Source organism: Trichosurus vulpecula, chromosome 3 (genome assembly GCF_011100635.1).
Source record: "Trichosurus vulpecula isolate mTriVul1 chromosome 3, mTriVul1.pri, whole genome shotgun sequence".
Classification (NCBI taxonomy): Eukaryota; Metazoa; Chordata; class Mammalia; order Diprotodontia; family Phalangeridae; genus Trichosurus; species Trichosurus vulpecula.
Window position 1 is genome coordinate 113,522,401 of NC_050575.1, and position 24,020 is coordinate 113,546,420.

Below are 24,020 nucleotides of genomic sequence, written 5' to 3' on the forward strand. Positions count from 1 at the left end.
AGGACTTCTCTCTCCTATACCTTCACTTTGTCTAGTTCCAAACATTAATAAATGGAAAGACAATTGAGCCCCAACAAGATCTCTAAGTAAAAATCCAATCTTGTTCATTTTATTTGTCTATTCTTTTTATTAATGCAGAAGAGCAGACTTTGGGATTTTAGAAAGGTTTTTTCAATAAGGACTGAAACAAAAAGGCTTTGGTTCTTGGCCCTCCATTTACTGCTAAATTCTATTAAACATAGACCTAATAGGAAAAGAACGCTAGACTACAAGTCAGGAAACTGAGTTCTAGTCCCAGCTCTGCCACTAACTAGCTGTGTGACCTCTGGCAAGGAAGTTCTCCCTTCTGGTTTTCATGTAGAAGAAGGGATGAGAGGATATCTAAGGTTTCTTCTGGCTCAAATATTCCCCACTTGTCCATGCATTCCTGATAAATCAAGATTTGAATGTAACTGCAAGGAAGTCATTTCACACGAGGAATTGTAGATGTTCAGAACTAGTAAGAACCTTAAACACCATCTAATAGTCCGTTTGACACAGAAGGCAGCTGAGACCTGAAGAGAAGTAATTTATCCAAGTAGAAAAGCTGAGAATAGAATAGTTTCCTGACCTCCAGAATCTTTCCATTCCAGCTTCAGGCTTTCTACAGAAGTACCTGCTTGTCTGCCTGTTTTTACTTAGTGCCATAAATCAACTAGGTGTGAAAGGAGAAATGCTTTACCACCTTAAAAAGCTTATAAGAGTTGACACCTACTGACATGGAGGAGGATTCAAATACTATGATTCAAGTGAATGCAAATCATGAAAATGCAAAAAAAGCACAATGTGGTATAAAGAGCCCTAAAGTGGCAGTCAGAAGATGTGAATTGCACTCTGGCCTCTGCCACTAACTGGGCAAGGCCATCTGCCCTCCTAGGACCTTAATTTCCTCATCTACCAAATAAGACAATTAGACTAAACAATAAAATAATTAGACTAGATGTATCTAAAGTTGAGGCTCCAAATAAATGGTTTCATATACCTCCACAATTACCTAAAAGAATCTCTTTCAGGTGACCTTCTAGAAATAACTTTAGAGTAGCACTTGTGTCCCTGAAATGCAAGGTAAATAATAACAGAAACAAGACAAAATGCTCTGAAACAAAAGTGCCAGAAAAACCAAACCATCATTCTTGTCCACAGTAGTCAAGAGATGTCTGTTTCTATCTTAAGACTTCCAATTGTCAGCAGTACAAGGGTATGAATGTCGGCTCCCTAAAGAAACCCCCAGAATGGCTGATGTAGAAGGCACAGAGGCTCTTCAGGCCTTTCAGTGTCCTCCACAAATCAGACTACACCCTCATTACTTAGCCTTAGCCCTCTCCAAGAAGCAGCCTTCTCTCCTGTTAGATCCATGTTCCAATCCTTCCTATAACATGCATGGGAATACATATTCCCACCTGCTTCTATTTTGCTTATGGCTTCACTTATGTTACTGCTGTCCAAAATGTATCCCTCCCTAAAGACCACCCATTCTTCAAAACCCTGATCAAGTCTCACACCTCCTCTTCAGCCTTCTCTGAGTATCCCAGCCTAGAAAGAGCACTATGTAGGGTGGCAGAGTGGAAAGAGACATGGGTTCAAATCCCAGCTCTATGACTACTACAGTACCTTTGTGACCTTGGACAAATGACTTAACAGCTCTGGACCTATTTCCTCATCTTTGAAATGAGGGGATTGGTTTAGATGACCTACATGTACTAATGTCCTGGGCCAGCTCTAATCCATGATCACTAGCCAATGAGATCACATTCCATTCCATGAACTTCTATTGTACTTATGATCTGGCAACACGATTTAAAACTTAATGGCTGTCTCTCTGCCAGACTTTAAGTTTCGTGACGATAGCATCTGTCTTCTACATATGCTTTGGATATGACACCTAGAATGCCTGGCATAGTGCTCACAATGTGCCCAAATATTTGTTGAAAATCTGGTCCCTGATTGGAGCTGTCTATATTTGCATCCCATTCCTATTGCTAAATCTCTACCGCAATTCCTGCAACTTTATGAGTAATGAGCACCTATAAGTGTTTAAAGCCCTTGGCAAAAAAGAAAGTGTTAGTGAGCTGTAAAGTTCATGGGTTTCCAACAAACTTTAAGCTTCTGCATAGGCTTCAGAGGACTGATAGAAAAAGAAGAACCAGAAAAATAAGTATTTAAAAGAAAGGGTGGCAGTAGTTGCAATATAATCCCTCAATTTCCATGTATTCCTGATATCAGCCACTCATAGCCTCCTGTCTCTCTTCACTCTCCATCCAAAAATAGACTAGACTTGACAAGTTCCATAAATCAAATGGTACAGCTTATGGAAGGTAGTTAGTTGCAAGGCAGTACATTCTAAGCCGTGTTGAGACAGTGGTCAAGTTGCTGCAATACTCTAAGAAAAACAAACAGACTTGGATGCCCCCTAGCCTCTATCCAGCTTGTAAAGTTATGTTGGCCTCAATTCATGATGGAAGATTGTAAATTAAATTACATGATGCAGTAGGCAAAATGCAAAGTTAAAATTTTGGACACAATCGCTTTCAAAAGATTACTTTTTTCTGTGTTTTGAAACTGAAATCATAAAGTACCCCAAAAAATTCTCCTGTAAGGGGCTTTAAGGCAAGATTCCCAACTAACTTTGCTGTTTAAAACAGTAGAGGAAAAACTATGTAAATCATGAAATGGTTCGAATTTTGTGAGTAGCAGGTACAGATCACTTCTTGGGGGTAAGTCAAAGTTAGCAAAATAATCTAAGAAAAGAGCAAGGTACCAAGTACCAATAGCTGGACCACCGGCCATCCGATTAGTGCCATTTATCCAGGGACACCCCTGCCTCCCTTCACAAGGGAGGAGAGATCTAGTTACAGCACCACAAGTTAAATGGAGTCAAGTTATTTTCATCATGCCCGGGGAGAAAACACCTACATATTTTTTTCTTGCACATAAGGATTAGCAGGAGCCAGTAAATGGCAACATAATCCAGCATGCAGTCTTAACTGTTAATCAAAGTCACAGACTAAGTCTGAAGGAAGTTTAATGGACTTTGTGTTTCCACATTTAAGTTTGCTAACTTCTTCAATGTTGAAACCAGATCTGTTTACAGAAACAGATCTAAGAAGCTTCCAAAATTGGGTCAATTTTAAATCCAATGACAATCCCCCAGCGTCCAAACACCCAGAAGTCAGCACAGGACACAAACACTTGTTTTAATCCATCACTGTCAAGAAACATGAAGCAAATATAATATTTCCAACATTTCCCTTACTCCACCCCTTCTAGGCTATTTCATGTGTTATCCTTAAAAAGTAAGAAGTTTTCTCTTAAGGAGAGAACAAATGAATTCAGAGATCTTACTTTCCCTCAGGGGATAGACCATGGCTTCCAGAAGTCTATGAATAACAGTCCACTTTTAGTCATGCCTTGGGCCCTAAGTAGAAGTTGATGATACTGGTACTCAAAATAACGAGCTTTCTGGTTTAAGGACTCACAAGAAATGAGGAAAAATATGAAGCTTGAAGGTACATCAGATATTGAATGAACAACCTGTTAGGCTGAGCTCAAAAGGTCTTTTTTGGCTCTAATAATCTACAAGACTTAAATCTTCAAGAGATTTCAGAGACAAAACGAAAATACTGAAAAGAAATCTCGAAATGACATTAAATTCAACTGAATTAACTTTCCATTAACAAGCACTTATTTAGTTTGTGTGTTTTTTAAAATAACCATGCCATCCCCTAACCTCAACAAAACTAAACATTATATATAACAGAAAGGATCAGGAAGCTAAGGAGAGGTAGGTCTACCACTAATACTTTCCTTCTCTGAATCTAAGACTGCCTCATCTATATGATAAGGGAGTTGGACTAAACAAAATTATCAGAAAACATACAGTTCTCTTCTTTCTCATGATTCATTCCATTGGTCATAATTCTTCTCCACAACTTGACTATGTATAAATTAATTCAATGCGAAGTTATACATGGTAGTTATATGAGATTCCAGGCCGTCTTGGGGTGGGAGGAGGGAGGGAGGGGAGAAAATCTGGAACTCAAAATTATGTAGAACCGTGTGTGGTAAACTAAAAATAAATAAATAAATTTGAAAAAAAAAAAAAAGAAAACAGACAGTTATTCATAGACTTTTCTGAAGTCCCTGATAACTCTAATAGTCAATTATCTGATTATGCACCTGCTATTTTCCTTCAAAAAATCAGTCCATTTTGCTTAAATTAGTAGCACTGCCTTAAAAAAGAGTGTTTACCAACCTTTTCTAGTTTATTATAACATGATCTAGCTGGGACACCTGGTCAGGGTAAGCAGTACATTCTCCCTGAACCCTCCTTCTAAATCCACTGGTTCAACCGTCTGTTTAACCACATTACAGGTAGCAACATATCAACCATCTTCTTCTCTCTCTTCATATCAAAGTTAGCAACAAATTTTGAGATTATCAATAAAATTATCAAATTAGTTTATTTTCCTTTTATCCCTTATTTTTTGTGTTTCATTCTAGGAACAAACCCTAATCTCCAGCTTACCTGTCAGACTACGGGTCCACTTGCCCACAGGCTGGGAGTGAAAGTCCTGTGTAACTTCTCTCAAATTATCTGGAATGCAACCTTCTGCCAACAGCTGTCCTTGAAGAAACAAGCAGGGCTTGGCATGGGTATAAATTTTTGTAGTCTTAAGGTAACTAGAAGGAGTAAAAGAGGTAGGGAGAGAAGGAATAGATAGTGAATAGGAGGCAAAAACCCAGAGTAGTTGGTTGGACAGAAAACCTAGAAAGGGTTGAAGAAGCAGTGACAGTCCAATGAGTAAATATTTCATCCTATGAAAAAATTTTGCCGGTGTCATTATTATGCACTTTTGCACCTAGCTTAGCTACTTTTGCAATCTCTGGATGGTGGGAAAGGGAAGAACAGGCTTACTTAGCAGCCTGGCATATCAAGGGAAAAAAATCAATGGTCTTGGAGTCAGGACACCTGGTACTTACTAGCTATGTGATCCTAGGCAAGTCCCCTAACTTCCCCCAATCTGTGATCTCCATCTATAAAGTGAAGTAACTCCCCACCTCCCTTTGGGAACTGTTTTAAATACCAGCACTCTGTATACCTTAATGCACTAAACAAATGTTAAGTGGATGATTATGGATTAACATACTCTCAGAGATCTACTTCTGGTGAAGAGACACTTCTGAATGAGGGAAGCCAAGGGAGATACAGAAGGAAAAGCTGTAAGAAGGTCAGTACCCAAGTCCCTGGCAAGACTGCCAAGATGAACGAATGAAAACCATCATTAAGCTCTTACAACCTGCCAAGTACAAGGACACAAATATAAGAAAGTCAGTCCAGCCCTTAAGAAGCCTGTTCTAACAATGTGGAAAGACAATGGGAGAACAGTGGTTGGGAAAGGAGTCACAAAAAAGAGTGGAACAAATTGTATATACCAACATGCCTTTCACCCTTTCCAGGTTTGTTATTGGTAATGGTGATTTAGTTACAATTCTCAGAGAAAGAGAAGAGTATGATGGTATAGGGAAAGGTAAAGGAGGGATAACCCTAGGTGAAGGAAGATGAGGTCCCAATGTATGTTTCATCCTGTACTCCCTGGAACCTTCACTGGTTTTTCAATTATTCTGAGTTCAACTTCCTTTTAGTGGTCTTTTCGTTTAGGTTAAACGTTATTTATTATATTATATACTGTACATTTTATTTCCTTGTGTATATTTTATTTGGTTCTATTTATTTTACTTTGCATCATTCATATAGATCTTTTCACGTTTCTCCGAACTTATAATTTCTTACTACAGAATAATACTCTGTGGACCCCCCTTTACAAAATGACATGTATTTCCTGGTGACAAGTTATCTTCTTTAACTTGGATTATCACAGATTCTTGTTTCATTAATGGAGTTAACTCTTTCATATTAATGAATTAACACCTTTCCATATCCAAGACCATGGGCAGAAATCAATGGTGCTGGAGGTGCCTCCCTGCTTCGGGCAAACACAGAGAGATTTTCAAGAACTATGTTCATTTCAAAAAAGGAATTAATTACTTGTGCCAAATAAGACAACAGAGAATTTCTATTGGACATCTTCCTTTATAATGAGGTGAGAAGTCAATTTCATGAAGGCTAAATTGACAAATCTAAGCGAGATCTATACTGAAGGAAAGCTACCCCTTCTTAATCCAAATAATTCAAATAGAAGTTTAAGACAACTTTACAAATAGGCTGAATATAATCAACTGGTTATTTAAATCGTATTGAGGTCAAAATCTAAACACTAGTCCATCAAATAATAGGGCACAAGATAGGCTCATTCCTCTCCTTTCTTCTCTCTCTTCTATCTAAAACGAAGGTTCTTAATCTTTTCTATATCATGGGCTCATTAGCAGCCTAGTAAGGTCTATGGACCCTTACTCAGAAAAATGTTTTTAAATGAATAAAATTAAAATATGTGAGATTACAAAAAAAAAAATTATATTGAAAGACAATTATCCAAAAAAAAAATTTTTAAGTCCATGGACCTCTAGTTAAGGAGTCTAAATCTTTTCCATCCTCTCTATGAAAGCATTCCCAAAATTACTTGATTCTTCAATGGTGAGAGTCCTAGAGGTCATCTAGTTCAATTCATACCTGAGGCATTAAACATCTCCACAGCATCATGAAAAAGTGTTTGTCTGGCTCTGCTTGAAGACCACTACTGACAGAGAATTCACTATTTCCTCATAGCTTCTCTAGAAAGCTCTCTCCTAAGCTATTATTAGGCCTTACAGCATGTACCATATAACATAGCACTAAATGATAAACCAATTTATACTCGGATGCATCTGTAATCTCATTCATTTGATGTTCCCTCCAACAACACAGACCCCAAACCATTCCTGCCAATCCATATGTAAGATAAGATACCATTAGATCAAGATATACATATGCTGAAGGCCTTTCTTGCATTCTCTTGATATTAAAAAGGATACCAGTTGAATACTTGGACTGTCCAACTGTTCCCAACATGACCTGCCCGTATTCTTTTCTGTCCTACATTTTCCTGATGTCTTCCTTTATTCTTATTTTACTCCTGTTCTTCCTCACTAATGACTTTTATTAACCTGCTCACACTCACCATGCATGCCTTCATTGTCTTCTGGGTGATATTTTCAACACATAAGAGACTTCAATACTTGTCTCATATCTATAGAAAATCTCTATGAAACTCATCAACACACACCAATCATCCTCAATGAAGGATTTCAGTAGGAAACAGGCAGACTTCTGTTATGCTGCACAATGAACCACATCTTTACCATCATGAACAGTCTGAAAGAGAATACATTCAATGTGCTTATTGTCTACTGATCATGGAAAAAAAAAATTTGAACCTGAGAACAGCACCTTAAAGATTCTCTTCCAACAAGATGTCTCCCATCCATACACCAAAATCATTTAAGTTTCCTTGAAAGATATACTGAAAAATACAGTAGTCTCAAAATGTATCCTTAAATAGAAAGGAAGCTCATATGGAGTAGGTGTGTAATAGTAATTAAGGCGGGACTTTTTGCTGTTCTCCTCTTAAGTGTCTTTAAGGATTCTGGCCTTTGCTTGAGCGGGCTGGTAAAGTGGGATCTTTGTCTTGGATTGTTTCTTAGCACTGAGACAATTGGGAGTCATTGATCTGTATATGGTGTGATACTGGGGATGGGGTGAGGTCAGAGCCTTCAGGGCTCTAAACAGGATATAATTGAGGAGTGTGACTTTTGGAGCACACTCATGGAAGGAGTGTTGAGACTCTGGGTAAGCTGCAACCGCCCCCCAGCTTTACAACTCAGATGTTGGTTCTTGTCTGGTAACTATGAATTGTGATTTGAATCAGACAAGTTCTGGAGTACAGTTGCAGGTTCTCTTTTTAGTAGATACCTCCTGTCTGCTGCTGAAATGCATCAATTTTATCTTCATTTCCAACTGTGCAGGCTTGTCTGTTTCATTGATTGGTTGCCCATCAAATCGGAATCTGATCTGCCTCACAGACAAACCCGGTCATTGACAATAGACTTTCATTACTTTACTAAGAGGTGTGTGCCTCTCAATCTTAAATTTCTCCACCTGAACGATCTTGCCCTGCCCCCTTCAAATTAATGTGGTTGTGGTTTTCAGTGTTTACAAATGAAGCACCAGGATAGTTCCCTTCAAGGGAAAGAGGGAGAAGAAGCAGCAAAAGGAGGAGAAGGAGGAGGAAGATGATGGTGAGGAAGTGGAGGGAGTGAGGGGGAGGAGGACAAAGAGGAGGTGCTCATTTTGGAGCTGCCATCTAACGCCTACAAAGGTTAAATAAATGTCTGATCCAAGGTCACATGGGTAGAAACTGACAAAACATCCTGACTCTACTACCAAGACTCCCTCTCTAAGGTTTGGTTTCCACCTATTGAAAATAAGAATGCTGTTTCTAGTGGAAAGAATATCAATAGATCAGAAAAGATGGGTTAGAGTCCCAGCTTGGGAACTACCAAGTGGTTCCCAGCTCCGTTTGTTTGTAATCTTTTATTACTCTCACTATATGTACATGTTCTAGTCTGCCCAGTAGAAAGCAACTTCCTTGAGGGCACAGGGATTGATCATAGATCACCCAGTCCCACCTCCCTTAGTTTTACAGATAAAGAAAGTGAGGCCAAGAGAGGTGAAAAAACTTGCCCAGATCACAGAGGTTTCAAATAGCTGAGTGGAGATTCACACCTAAATCCTGCGACTCCAAATCCACTTTTCACTGGAACAAGTTTTTTCATCACCACTCTCTACCACAGGGCTGAGGACATAGTAGGTACTTAATGTCTTCGTATTTTAACAGTGACTGTGGCGGGAAAAGTCACTTCAACCGGCTGAGCCTCAGTTTCTCCTATGTGTGGAACCAGAACGATATTTAACATCCTAACGAGTAGACAGTGAAAGCAAAAGAGCTTTGTACACCTTAAACCCCTTAAATAAATATCAGGAAACAAAAACAAAAAACGAACCAACCACTCACATTCCTGGGAATCAGAAAACCTGAGTTTCAACTCTAGCTCTCCGTAAATGAATGATCTTGGATCGGTCACTTCCCCGGAGCCTGACGCGGGCGCTACAGCCCGGGAAGGGATGTACACGAAGGACTACGATGCCCACTCTCTCCCTATCTGAGTCGGCTGAGAGGAAAACACAAGAAAAGGGGAGCTGCCGTTGTTATGACAGAGGCTTCCCCTGCCCCGGTCGGAGAGGTTGGCGGCTGGACCCCTCAACGCTCACGTCACCGTTTCTCCCGAGAAAAAGAAGAGAAGAAAAGAGGCGGTAGGAAACGAGGCCCACCCAGACCTCCAGCTCTACGGGCGAGGCCGGGGAGAAACCCCGGGAAACTAGGTGAGGCGGCCTCCACAAGGCGCGGCACAGCTACCGCCCCACGAATTCCCTGGGTGGCAGCGGGGCACCGAAAAGACTGAGGGGACTGACGCTGGAGAACAACGGAGGGGACAGCAGGGGCGGACAAGCCCTTCACTCACCTCCAGTACGTGCGGCCCCGTGCAGTGCCCCTCCAGCTGCCGCAACTCAAACTCACTACCCGTTAAAGATTTGAAAGCGGACTGGAGTCTGAATCTTCCAATCAGAGGACGGGGAGCGCGGGCCTCCGCGCCTTCCGATTGGCCGGCGAGGCAGCGGCTGCGGTCGAGAGCCCACTGGAAGGAAGGAAGCGCTCACAAATACACCCTCCTCCTTCGCTCCCGAGTCACGGCCTCCGGAGCCTGCTGGGAAATGTTGTCCCTGGACGGCCTCGACCAATGGAGAAGTAGGCTCGAAGGAAACTACGTCACCCAGAAGGCCCTGCGCCAATATCGCCTCGAGCCGCTTTTTGTAGGATGAGAAGAATGAGGCCTTAGGACTTTTCCAACTCTGCACTCAATAGGGGAAGCCCAGGTGGTTGCTTGTTTAAGGCGTTTTGTTTTTTTTTTTAACTTCTATGAAGCTCTGCGATATATTTGTAGTCCCGGATAAAAACATCCCTCTTCCTGATATTCAATATGGGCTTGCCTCTACTTCTAGACCCATTACTGAGTTGACTCAAAATGTTCCCTCTGACGCTACTGATTGGATTGGTCCGCTTCGGAAAGCAGAATATTCCCCCCAACCCCGGACCGACGGAGTTAGTGGACTCTTCCAAGACCTTCCCCGCCCCACCCCCTCCCTAGGAATCAGTATGCGCGGTGTGCGGGATCTCGGTCCTAGAGGCGTAGGAGGAGGCCCGGGAGGCGTTAGAGCACCTGATACCGGAGTCCCGGGAGTGAAGGTGATGGCTGGCGCCTTCCCAATGTAAAGGATCACGGTTCAGACACAGAAGGCCTAGGTAATACTGCGGCCGGTTGCTGTGGTTACGTGACTTTTACAGATGTGATTTATAAATGTGGTTCTCATAACAGCCCCACGAGGCGGCCGCTGCGGGTGTTTTCATTGCCGTTTTACAGATAAGGAAACTGAGTCAACCCACCCTCCCTGACTTTGGCCGCCTCCTATTTTTGTGGAAGGCTACCATATTTTCTCTTCACTTCTCTCTCGTGGAGCCCATAGGAGCTATGGAGCTCCTTCAGGAAGTCTTTTCTTATTAGTTAGTGGCCTCCCCCACTTACTCATTTCTGGTGTTTCCTCCCCGTAGAACAAATTGGTCGAGAGCTGGGCTTCGTATTCAATCAATCAACATTTGTTTAAGCCCCTACTGTGCTACTAAGCCTTGGTAATATACAAAGAGATGCAAAAGACTATCCCCGCCCTCAAGGAGCTCACTGTCTCCTGAGTTTTGGGGGTTTGCATTTACGCTGCAGAACGCAACGTTTGATACATTTTGTTGTTGGTTTGTTCAGTTGGCTCCAGTACTTCGTGATTCCATTTGGAGTTTTCCTGGCAAAGATACTGGAGCGGTTTGCCATGTTCTTCTCCAGCTCATTTTGCAAAAGAGGAAACTGAGGCAAACAGGGTTAAGCGACTTGCCCAGGGTCACACAGCTAGTGAGTGTGCGAGGCCACATTTGAACTTGGAAAGATGAGTCTTTCCGCTGCTTCGCACATAGTAAGTGCTAAATAAATGCTTATGGATTGGAAGAGGCAGCGTCCTTAAGAGAAGTGATGATTTTGCCGTCTTTGGACTCTAGTCAGACTCTGGCTGGGGTATTATGTTCAGTCCGGATATGGGGGGTGAGGGGGCCAATCAACTTGAGCTTGTTGAGTAATGAGCCTTTGGCCCTTTGAAAAGTTCCTTTCCTTATAGAATGGGCAGCTAGGTGGCACGGTGGATAGAGTCCTGAATTCACATCTGGCCTCACACAATAGCTGTGTGACCCTGGGCCAGTCACTAAGTGACTACTGAACAAGAACACACACCTAGTCAGAAGCCAACAAAAATCTGCATAATTGACTCCGCCCCTTTCCCTTCCCTTTGCCTAGTATTGATGGAGATCCAGTAGTCACAGACAACTATCTGATTTAGGATTAGAAAATTCCTTTTAACTCCTGTTTAATCCTTGATTGTATGCCCTCAACCTCAAAATATATTTCAAGCTTTCATAACATGACTAATGTAGAAATATGTTTGACATGATTGCACATGTATAACTTACATCAGACTGCTTGCCATCTTGGGGATGAGGGAGGCTTTTATGAGCTTTGAAAATAAAAGCTACATTCCAAATGCTGTACACATCTGCATGATAAACTACAAACTCCTAAACAGGTACTCTCCTCAGGACCCTCCACAATTTACCTTCATCCCATTGTTCCAAACTTATCTCATACTACTCCCACTCACATGCTCTCTCCATCAATGGTGTCAAACTCAAATACAAACAGGGGCCACTGATACATATATGAAGATCCCTGTGTCCACAAATCAAATAAGTTTTAAAATGTAATATCATCAAGGTTTAATTATATTTTCATTTATTTTGTTAAAAAGTTCCCAATTACATTTTAATCTGGCTCCAAATACAGGAGAGTCTTATGGGCTGCATGGGTCCACACTCCAACAAGGCTCACCAGCCCTGAATACTTCTCAAGTTTTCTGACGTGCCTTTGCTCATATTGTGTGACCATGAGGAAAGAAGCAGCATTGCACATGAGAGCCTGGGATTTGGAGTCAGAATTTCTTGGTTCTGCTATTTGGGCAAATTACTTCTAACTCTCCAGGCTTCAGATTTCTCACCTGTAAAATTTTGGAAAGGCTTAGGTTACAATTTCAAAGGTCCATTCTAGCTTTCAATCTTGTGATCCCATAAATTGAGCTTAAATCAGTTAGCCTCCCTATAAGGCCAGGATAATATTACCGGCACTAACGTTTCACAGGTTTATAAACCTTAAAGTGCTATATAACTGTGACTTGTTCAAAATGTGAAAGAAAAAATATATACAAAAGAAAAAGAGATCAGAAAGGAAAACTGGGGCTAATGGGATGTTATCTAAAGCTGAAATTTACATTAAAAAAAATTATAAGCTCCTACATAAGCACTGTAGTGTCAGGCACCCAGGTAGGAGTGGGCTGTGCTAATACCAGGGCTCCTGCCCTAGCCCTTATCTCCTCCCCCACCCCAGCCCTATCCTCACCCTCCATCCTCTGCTTCCCAGAGTAAACTTCTACTGTGTGACTCACCAGCCAACCTAGAAGAGCAAAATAAGGAATGACAATTCTGGGAGTCAATACCAGGGGAGCCAGGCACTTCCCTAGGATCTATTTGCTACTCCTTGCCTGATATCATCCACCCACCCAGACCAGCTCCTCACCCCAGGTCCTACCACCACCAGGGTCCAGAATCAGAGCCTCTCTACTAGATATGTCCTGGAGCCAGCTCTCAGGAGCTTATGGAGAAAATGTTAACAATGCAAATTAAACTTAAAAGCATGGCCATGTCTTTCCCCCCCAACCCATCCAGTCAGTTTTTATGCATTTTACCAGCACATCATAGCTACAGAAATAAAAGATGAGACTCCAAAGCCCATAGAGTTAATAGCTCAAACACACACCCAATCAAATAAACATCTTAAACAGGGATTAGAGCTGGGCTGCCAGTGCTGATGAGGGAAAACATAAAACCATGCCTTAGTCCTCTACAACCAGAAAAAAGCCCCTTGGCACCAGGACTCTCACCATGTGATCACCCTGACTGGACCAGAAGAGTCCTAGCTCCCCTCCAGGATGAGAAAATCATAACATCCCGGTGAAGGCCCAAAGTATACGTGTTGTTCTTCGGTCCTGTCCGACTCTCTGTGATACCATTTGGGTATTCTTGGCAAAGATGCTGGAGTGGTTTGCCATTTCTTTCTCCAGCTCATTTTACAGAGGAAGAAACTGAGGCAAACAGGGTTAAGTGACTTGCTCAGGGCTGCACAGCAATGAAGTGTCTGAGGCAGGATTTGAACTCAGGAAGATGAATCTTTCCAACTTCAGGACCAGCACTCTATCTGCAGCACCACCTGGCTACCATAGCCAGTGGAGAAGGATGTGACAATCTACTGTCCTGTGTCTAGCACAGTGCCTGGCACATAGTAAGCACTTAATAAATGCTTGTTGACTTGTTGGCTACGTCTATCAAAATTTTTCCTCCTTCCCTCTGAATTCCTGAGATTCGGAATTGAAGGATGCCTAGGTGAAAATTCCTTTCTATCCTATTCTTATTCTGTTTCTATTCTATTATCACTCTCTCATCCCCAGAATTCTTAGCCCTTTCTGGCTGTTCCTGATCCCTATTTCATTCTGCTTGACCCTTAGGTATACTGTGCCATTTTGAATTCTCTTCCCATTAAGCCTCTATTTCTCATACTCCTGCCTTCTTACAATCAGAGTCAGTCAGCTCCCCCCAAAAAGACACTGACTGCATCCTTCTCCAATACCAACACACCATCAGAAGAAGGCATGGGCCTCCCCTTCCAGACCAACTATTGGCAACCATCACTCAGCACCCTCTCCTTATTTGAATTTCACTCCATTGAGTCATATTACCCTATTCAGATGCTGGAGGGAGTTATCTTTCAGATGCCTGGTCATTTCTCCTTTCTAAAGAATTTCAGTTTGTCCCTGGAATCAGGAATACCTGAGTTCAAATCCAACCTCAGACACTTGACACTTGCTAGCTGTGTGCTAGTCACTTAACCCCAATAGAAGAAGAAGGAACAGGAAGAGAAAGAGGAGGAAGAGGAGAAGGAGGAGGAAGAGAAGAAGAAAAAAGAAGAGGGAATAAAAAGAGGAGGAGGAAGAAGAGAAAGAAGAAATAATTCAATATCTCCACTACTCTGTTCCCCTACCTGCATACCCAGTAAATCAGGGTCACTCGCTATAGCATTTTGAATGAGAGCTCTCTCTTAAACTTTCTGGAGAGTTTAAGGAGTTTTTAAATGAGGAGGTGATCATTCTCTTACCACTTCAATTCTTGCATTTGGTGGCAAAGTCCTCTCCAAATGAATAATAATGTGGTAATTTGGCAATTGTACTAGGAAAAGGAGAAAAATGTATGCGCAGAACTTAGGCATCCAAATGGGGTTTATTAAAAGATATTCTACGCAACTAACCTTGGCCTCAGAAAGGCTGGAGACAAGATGATGATTTCGGAGTCCTCCAGACCTGCATTCAGATTGGTTTAATTGTATGCCTCTCCCAAGATGGCTTCCCATCTTTCTCTTTTGAATAGGAAAACACCTGTATTTGATGTATGTTAGGGTTACTACATGTTTTTCAGGGATTCCAGGATGATGATTGGTGGGGAGTGCAGTGTATCTGTTACTTCCATTTCCAGATTTATACTTCGAGATCTTTAATGAAAATAATTGGTTGAGAGGAATGAGAATAAGGGATTAAACAAGACTTGAAAATGAAGAGTGGAGGGTGCTATGGAGTATCTTTCCAGCAACCATGAGCTGCATGGGCCCTAGTGGACACTTAGCTATGAAGTTATAATTAGGGGAATAAGTAGAGACTTCATCTGCTGGTTTGAGGAGCAAATTCATAAGAAAGCCAGAAGTAATTAAAACAACATAGTTATGCAGGATAGAAGCCAATTACTATGTACATGAGTCTTCCCTAGGAGTGCCATTTCTAAATTGCTTGTCCATTGCCAAGAGGATAGTCTTGGGTTGTTCTCTCAAGTGGGGATCAAAAGCCCTCCAGCAGATGTGCTTTATGGAGTTTTCTTTTGAAATTCTACATATGAATGCTAATTCAGACTATACAAAGGATAAGAGAATAAATTTGCCAATTCACAAAAATCCCACAATGAAGAAAAGGCCTTAATTATTAATATAGCTATGTACAATAGTATATACATATATAAATAAATAATATAAATTCATTTCTATTTTCTAGAGGAAGGATGTGGCACTAACACCAAATTTTAAGAAGTAAATATATCCTTATATAATTAAAGGTCGTAAAACCCACAAAGCAGACACTATGAAATGAATATTGGCAGTCATGTTTTAATGAACCCTACAATACTCAGCTAGTAGGGGGCAGCTAGGTGGCACAGTGGGATAGAGTGCCAGGCCTGGAGTTAGAATACTTAAGTTCAAATCTGGCCTCAGGCACTATAGCTGGGTGACCCTGGGCAAGTCACTTAATCCTGTTTGCTTTCAGTTTCATTGTCTGTAAAACAAGCTGGAGAAGGAAATGGCACTCTTTTATCTTTGCCAAGAAAACCCCAAATGGGGTCATGAAGAGTCAGGATACAATTGAAAACAATTGAACAACAACATGATACTCAGGGACTTCAATATAGACATTGATGTACCTGGCCTTCCAATTACTCATCCTCCTTAATTTCCATGACATTCATCTTCAACTTACCCTACAGGGATGGTCAACAAGCCTTTATTAAACACTTACAATGTTCCAGGCACTAGGATACAAAGAAAAAGCAAAACTAGTTTCTGTACTCAAGGAGCTTATATTCTATTGGAATACATAATACATATAAGTCAGAACATTCATATAATGTAATTTGTTGAGCCATTCCCTAGTTCTTTGCTGCAAGGAAAGTATTGCTTTAAATTTTTTTGTACATATGGGTCCCTTTCCTACTTTGATTTCTTTGGGCTATAAACTAGTTGTCAAATCACTGGGTCAAAAGGAATACATGATTTGGTGACTTGGGGTCTAGTTTCAAATTTTTTTCCACCAATTCACAGCTCCACCAAGAATGTACCAGTATGCCCATCTTCCCACATCTCCAACAATTGTCATTCCTTTTTTTTTGCCATTTTTGCCAAATGATGGGGGGGGGAGGGGAGTGGAACTTCACTCTTGTTTTTTTTTTAAAAAATGAGAGATTATTTTAATGGCAAAATTTCTATTTGTTAACACTTAACAGGGTTGTTTTTTTTCCCTTCTTCCTTCCTTGGTTCTATTTCCAAAAAGGAAAACTTTAATAGGAGCATGGCAAACTAAATCCCAAAAAATCTCCCCAAATTGATGGTGTCTTCTGTTCAAGTTTTCCTTTTTTCCTGTTTCTCAAAAGCTGGCAGTAACAGCATTTATGTTTGAATTTAGGAGGGTTCACTCTTGTTTTAATATGTATTTCTTTTATTAGTGTGTTACAGAGGTCTGGCCAGGGGAAGCCCAATTCTCAGATCATGGGAAGGGGCTTCTTCCCACTGCCATCTGAGTAAATTCCTTCTAGAAGTACATGACACCAAAAAAGGAGGGGCTCAACCGTATTTAGAGAATTTGCAGATATTCCAGAGGCTGCTGAATGGCATAGGAGAATGCTGTCTCCCTAACTCATCTCCACCTCCTGGCTTCGCTGACTTCAGTCCCAGCCAAAACCCCACCTTTCACAGAAAGACTTTCCTGACCTTAATGCCTTTCCTCTATTAATTATTTCTAATTTTGCCGCGTTTAGCTTATTTGAGTTGTTTGAGTTTTATCTCCCCCATTAGACTGAGCTCCTTGAGAAAAGGGATTGTCTTCTGCCTTTCTTTATATCTGTAGTTGCTCATCACAGCGCCTAGAACATAATAAGTACTTAATGAATGTTTATTGACTGACTAGTTGACTGAAGGGAGGTTGCTGAATGCTGGCTGTAGAAGGAGAGTCTGGAAGTGGCAATGGGGAACATGGAATATTCTGATTTCCCACTATGATCAGTGTGTGTGTGTGTGTGTGTGTGTGTGTGTGTGTGTGTGTGTGTGTGTGTGTGTGTCTGCGCCACTACTGGAAAGGGTAGCCAAATATACAAAGTTAGCAGAAGGGAATTCTATGCCAGATGGAAAGAATGAAAAGAGGAGAGGAAGGAAAGGGAATAAACATGTATAGAGCACCTACTATGTGCCAGGCACTGTGATAAGTACTTCTTACAAATATCACATTTGATACTCACAACAACTCTGCGAAGTATGCGCTTTGGTTACCTTCATTTTATAGTTGAAAAAACTGAGGCAAATAGATGTTAAATGACTCGCCCAAGGTCCCGCAGCTAGTAAGTATCTGATACTAGATCTATCCTGACTCTAGGCACCATCAGCTGCCTCCAAGAATGTAAAGGAATGGTACTGCACTATCAGAAAGAGTTAATGTGATGAATACAGACAAGAGGAAGACATATATGAACTGATGCAAAGTGAAGTAGGCAGAACTTGGAAAACAATTTACACGATGTCTACAACAGTGTAAAGGAAAGAACAACAAAAAAATGTTTTTAAAATGAATGCTGTGAAATTATCATAACCAAGCTTGGTTCCAAAGAAGAGACTTGAGAAGGAACCTTCCTTCCTTCTTTTCTGAGGTGGGGGACTATGGGTGTGGAACACTGCAAATAAGGTCAGACTTTTTTTTTTAATGTATTGGTTACAAACTGTTTCTCTTCTGCCTTCCTCTTCCTCCATGTTTTGTTATAAAGGATGACTCTCTGGAAGAAGTAGGGAGAGATACACTGGTAATGTGATATTTTTAAAAAGACATTAATAAAATTTTTTTTGGAAAAATGGCAAGAATCTGGTATTTTAGCTACCTTTCCCCAAAGGCATCATGGGTTTTAGAGCTAGGAGAGACCTTCGAGATTATCTAGTCCAGGCCTTCCGTTGAGAGATGAGGAAACAGAGGTGGGAAGTGGGACATGGAAGGGTTCTGTTGGGTGAAATGGGAATGAGGGAGCAGACATGAGATTGGGGAAGGGTGTTTGCTCTTTGGCTGCATGGATTCAGTATCCTGGGAATGATGAGGGTAGGAGTTGGTGGGAAGAGTATTAGAGCCTTGAGGGAATGAGTTTAAGCAGAGTAATGGTGAGGTCTACTGATGAAGGAAGGCATAAGATCAGAAGGTTCAGGGTAGATGTTTTGTGTCCACAAAGCCTTCTACTACCAGACCTGCAATGCTGCTATGAACAGAGGCAAGACTGGGGATATTGTGTTCCAGTAGACATTGAGTTTGAGAGAGAGTTTGTCCTCATAAACAGCATGCTTTTGGGCTGCTTGGGAAGTCTAGCAAAGAGATGGTTTGTTCCTAACTTGTCTTTTACCTCTTTTTGTATCCCCAGAGCTTAGCGTAGTGCCTAGTACATGGGAGGTGCTTCATAAATGTTGATTCGTTGACTCATTGACTATATCCACTACAAACTTTTGCTAATTTTAACTGGGCCCTCAGAACTTCACAGAAATCCTTCTGATTGTTACACTAAGTGGATTTTCCAAACCTCCTGCTCTCTCCTCAATCCCCCTACAGTTCTCCTATCTCTCCTCAGCAAAGGTCCTTACCTCCTACATTGCTGAGAAAATCCAGCAGCTTCCTCTGTTTCTCTACTGAACGCTTCAAAACCTCTCTATGTCTTCTCCTATTCTCGTCTCCATTACTCTAGTCTCTGAAGAAGAGGTGGCTGTTCTTCTCAAGGTCAACACCTCTGTTTGTGTCTTCAGTGACATCTCTGGGAGCTTGCTTCTTAGGGTCATATTCATTCTCATTTCTCTCTTTTCCTCTCTCTACCTTCTGCAGTTTCTCTCTTCTCTCACCTACATACATGGTCTGGTTCCCTTATCCTTTCATTTGACCCTCCCTTCATGGCCAGATTATCTTCCTTGTATCCCTCTTCTCACATCTATATTCCTGGAAAGAATTGCCTACTCTCACTGCCTTCACTATTAGCATTCATTTCTCAACCTCTGGCAATCTGGCTTTCCATCCTTCATTTTTATTAAAATTGCTTTCTCCACAATTACCAGTGATCTCATAACTACAAAACTAGACCATATTTTCTCAGTCCTTGTCCTATTTGAACCCTCTGAAACCTCTAATCTCTTGTAATCTGGCTTCCCAGCATTCATTTTTACTGAAACTGCCCTCTCCAAGAGTACTAATGACTACAAAGTTAGATGGCATTTTCTTAGTCCTTACTTGAACTCTCTGAAACTACTAAGATTGTCAACCATCTGTCCTCCTGAATATTCTCCACCACCACCCCTTGGCTTCAGTGACACTGCCCTTTCCTGGCTCTTTTCATCTGACCTGGGCCTCTGACCCATCTGATCACTTTTTCTCAGTGTCCTTTGCTAGATCATCATCCATGTCCTCCCCAGTAAGTACGGGGAGCTTTGTTTTAAGTTAGCTTCCTTCCTTTATATTTCCTCTCTTGATAATTTCATCAGCTCCTATGGGTCTGTATAAAGCAGATCTGTATATTGTGCTTTAACATCTCTCTTGAATTCCAATTCCACACCTCAGACTTCATATATCTAAAACACAATTCACTGCTGTTTACCCGAAACCCATTCTCCAAATTTCCCTATTTCTGACAGTCACCATTATCCTTTGATTCCTTTGTTTTCAACATCATTGACTCTTCCTTTTCCTTCTACCTCTCTATCCCATTAGGTGTGAAGTCTTCATTCTCCCCTCAATGACTGTTTCACAGCTATACTTTTCTATAGTGGATTCTCCAAACCTCCTATTGTCTTTTCAATCTCCCTGTAAATTTCCTTTACTTATATTTTCACTATCCTAGAGTTCAGTCTTTCATCACCTTCCCAACTAGACTATTATAATAAACTTCTTATTAGAACCCTTGCTTCTAGTATCTCACCGATTCATCTTCTACACCACTGCCAAATTAACATTCCTAAAATATAGGCTAACCATGTTATTTCCCTCCTCAAAAACTTTCACTGGCTCACTATTACTTCTAGAATAATATGTAAACTCCTCAACTTGACAATTAAAGCCTTCAATATCATGCCAATATAATACAAAGGATAATTATGATTGTCTATTCTGTATATACTTGTCTGTGTACCTCTTGTCTCTCTCATTAAAATGTAAACTCCTTGTGAGTAGGGTTTCTCTTTCATTGCCCTTGTATCCTCAGTACCCAGTACGGTGCCTGGCAAATAGTAAGCACTTAATAAGTGCTTGTTGATTGATTAATGATGCTAAATAAATTTACAGATTTATCTATCGATCAAACTACACGTAACTTTTGCCTTTCTTGTTCTTTGTTGTCTTTCTGAATTATTACTTTGTCTTGGACCCAAGGTGATGATGACCCAGAGAGAAACAGAGAGAGAGACAGAGAGAAAGCGGAGGGGAGAGAGAGAGAGACAGAGACAGAGAGAGGGAGGTAGAATAGTTTCTAATGGTTCTTGTCCCTCTTTCACTGGGGGTTCTCCAGAGTTCGCTTCTTCTATTCCTTCAAGTCCCCTTGGATTAAGAGTTCTGGGCTCTCAAGGTGATGGGGGCAAGTAGCCATTGACTTTGGCTTCAGACTACTGGGTTTCCAAGAGCCTGATGAGAATGGCCAGAGCTGTGGTTGCAGCACCACTGTTCCTGAGACTACTACAGACATGCAACAAGCCAGGGAGCAAGATGGCCAGACACTAACACTGTGGGAGTGGAGACAGAGTCAGAGACTAGAGTCTCAAAGAGAAAGACCCCAAGTTGCCAAGACTGCTAGCCATTGTGAATCCTGATAGGCTAGTGTTCTGGGAGGGTGACACTGATTTCCACCACCCTTTCCCCCCATTTCTCCTTGTTCATAGTCCATGATGCTGGCATGAATTACAAATACTCCTTTCCATTATTCTTTTATACAAGCTTCATGATGTATGTGCTCTAGAATTCTCTTTCCACATCTAAAGAACTACGAGGTACATGAGAAGCTGATTGAAGGCGGAGGGGTACATATAGAAGTTCTGAATTTTCTTCCTTTCAGTTACCCTTTGTACAATAAACTGTGACTATTGTATGATAAGTTTTTGAACGTATGAATACAAGAGATTGTGAACAAAGAAAGGAGAACAGCTGCGTTGAGGATTCATGATTTATGTACAGATAATGGATTTTATATTTCAGTATCTTGAGTAACATTCCATTTCCTCCCCTAGATTAATTCCAGATCAGGCCAGCAGGGGTTGATGCAATTGAACCAGGTGGCTTGAGTAACAAGTATCAGCATCTACAAGCTAAGAGCCTTCTGGTAGTCAGTGAGTAAACTGAATTGCTTTAGGCATGGTCAGAAACTGAGAAGGCTTCTGGGCTGGTAGCTCAAAGAGGGCAAGTCAGAATTTGTACTTCTTCATTGGGATAATTAACACAGTCACACACTGTCTTCCCGTACATATAAGAAAAGCAGCACTCCGGATACACAGATGCCATAAGTGCCACAGGTTACTTTAGAGAAGTAGATAAAATAATAACAAAATTACTTTAGAGGAACAAAAAGTCTAGAATCTCAAGGAAAATAATGAAAAAGTATGTGCAAAGTAGATATACAATTACCAGATCTGAAACTATATTAGAGAGTTAAAAATATGAAAACTATTTAGTATTGGTTAAAAAGAAATAAAAAATCAGTCAACCAGAATTTATTAAGAGCCTAATATGTGTCAGGTACTCAGGATATAAATACAAAACATGAAATAGTCTCTGCCCTCAATTCTATTAGGGGAGACAATATGGACATATATAAGTATATATAAAATATAGGAGCAGGAAAAGGGACAGGTCCAGTGATTTTATTGGTATTGAGAGGTCCTAGCTAAGGAAAATCCTTCTATCAATACAGATTTTAGTCTTAGAGAGTTGCTCAGGGGACTGAGAGGTTAAAAAACTTGGCTACTGAAATATAGCCAACGCATGACGGGGACAGGATCTGAACCCAGGTGCAGCTAGTTAGCCACTACACCATGCTGCCTCTCTCTGTATATATACAAAATAAATACAAGGTAATTTGGGGGAGGGGCAACTATGTGGCATAGTAGATAGAATGCTGGACCTGAAGTCAGGAAGACTTGTCTTCCCAAGTTCAGATCAGGCCTCAGACACTTACTAGCTGTGTGACCCTAGACAAGTCACTTAACCCTGTTTGCCTCAGTTTCCTTATCTGTAAAATGAGCTGAAGAAGGAAATGGCCAACCACCAGTATCTTTGCCAAGAAAACCCCAAATAGGGTCATGGAGAGTCAGATATAACTGAAACAACTGAACAACAAAAAATTAGGGGGAGGAAGGCTCCAGCAGCTGGAAGGATTAGAAAAGGTTTCATGGAGAAGACAGCACTTGAGCTAAGCATTACAGGAGACTAGGAATCAAAGATGCCCAGAGGTGAGGGGGTAGGGAGGAGTGCATTCCAGATATGGGGGGCAGTCAATGCAAAGGCACAGAGAGAAGAGGTGGAGGGTTATATGTAAGGAATCTCAGATTTCCCTGGATTATGGAATGGGTGAAGAGGAGTAAAGCATAATAAATCTGCATAGGCAAATTGGGACATAGGAAGTCACACAGCCATGCTGACTGAATCCATTATAAATTTATGTTGTTTAATCTCAACTGGGCCCTCACTATAGCAAGGCAATCTCTATTCCTCCCTTATTCTCTATCACAGCCTCTACAGTGGCTGATCGAAAACTTCTCTTCTCAAGACTTCCATGGGACTTCTTCTCTGCTCCCCCCACCCCCTCTGCTGAAGATCCTGATGTAATGGAGGTATGGCACATGCACTGAGTACATCAGCTTGCACAGTTGATGCAACCTCTCCAAGTGGAGAAACTGAAGAGCTTGATTCTGGGAGAGTTTGAATGAGGTGTTAAGTTCAATGCCTTGGAGCTCTGGTCAGCCTGACCATGTGACCATTCTAAGACCAGGGAGGGTCTTAGAATGGTTGAGGAAGCTTCTGCTGTTTATCTTGCCTCAGTCCTTTCAGCTGCCTTGTTGACAGTTAAACCTCTTCATTCTTAGCCTCTCCAAAGCTGAGAAATAGGCATTGTTCCTTGGTCACTACTTTTGTTCTTTTCTGTTGTAGGTGAAGGGAATGAAGGCTCCTACCATGTGGGTTTCCAAAGGTCAGAAGGGTAACTCGGCATCCCAACATTTCAGAGTCCAGCTTGCAGTTAGAACAACTTCGATGCCCCAGGAACAAGAAGTGACCTTCTAAGAGACCCAGGCCATCAGTATCTAAGACAAAGACTCATCTAGCAGTCAGGCTCATTTGGAAATAAACTTGGTGGGACCAGTTTTATGTAGGAACTGAGCCAAGAACATTTCTCCCAGGTGTTGAGAGTCTGGTTTTTAACATTCTTTGTATTTGGATCTCCATCAGTTAGTACAGTGCTTAGTACATAATGGGGACTTAAGAAAGGGTTGTTGATTGATTTCTCTAACTGTTCAGCAGCACATGTGAATGGAGGAAGCAGATGGTACGAGTTTACACAAACTCTTTTGGGTTTGACAAAGCATGAGTAGTAATAGTACAAAGGGGCAAGGGATTCGAGAACAGATGGAAGTACAATGTAACTACAGAGTCCAGATCCAGAATAGAGGAAAGGTGAAACCAGAACAGGGGTGATAGCCTGGGAGAACAGCGAGGGGTGGAGGGACTAGAGATCAAGATGAGGATGAAGAACAGATTTAGGAGAAATAAAGCATTGCAAGAGATGAAATGATGGGGATTGTGGTTAGATAAAGGAATTTCAGAATTCTTAATCTTGGAAGGGGATGTGAAATCTTGTGGGCAACAGTAAGAT

General features: G+C 41.3%; 1 protein-coding gene and 1 long non-coding RNA gene across 7 annotated transcripts in view; one reads left to right on the forward strand and one right to left on the reverse strand.

The window, feature by feature from the left end:
• The window catches only part of TPX2 (TPX2 microtubule nucleation factor), a 53,091-nt gene extending 43,446 nt beyond the window's left edge, over positions 1-9,645 (reverse strand). For 2 of the 6 annotated variants that reach the window (XM_036752418.1, XM_036752414.1), the window contains exons 1-2: positions 9,556-9,645; positions 4,565-4,719 (exon numbers count right to left, since the gene is read on the reverse strand). The gene's annotated coding sequence lies outside the window, so the exon portion shown is untranslated. The remainder of the gene's footprint in view (positions 1-4,564; positions 4,720-9,555) is intronic. The other 4 variants (XM_036752419.1, XM_036752417.1, XM_036752415.1 and 1 more) reach the window with 3 other exon arrangements.
• A 592-nt stretch (positions 9,646-10,237) lies between these two features.
• On the forward strand, positions 10,238-23,515 carry LOC118844383. Its single transcript, XR_005009966.1, has 2 exons — positions 10,238-10,394; positions 23,300-23,515. It is a non-coding gene; the product is annotated as an uncharacterized LOC118844383 (long non-coding RNA).
• Positions 23,516-24,020: the final 505 nt, after the last annotated feature.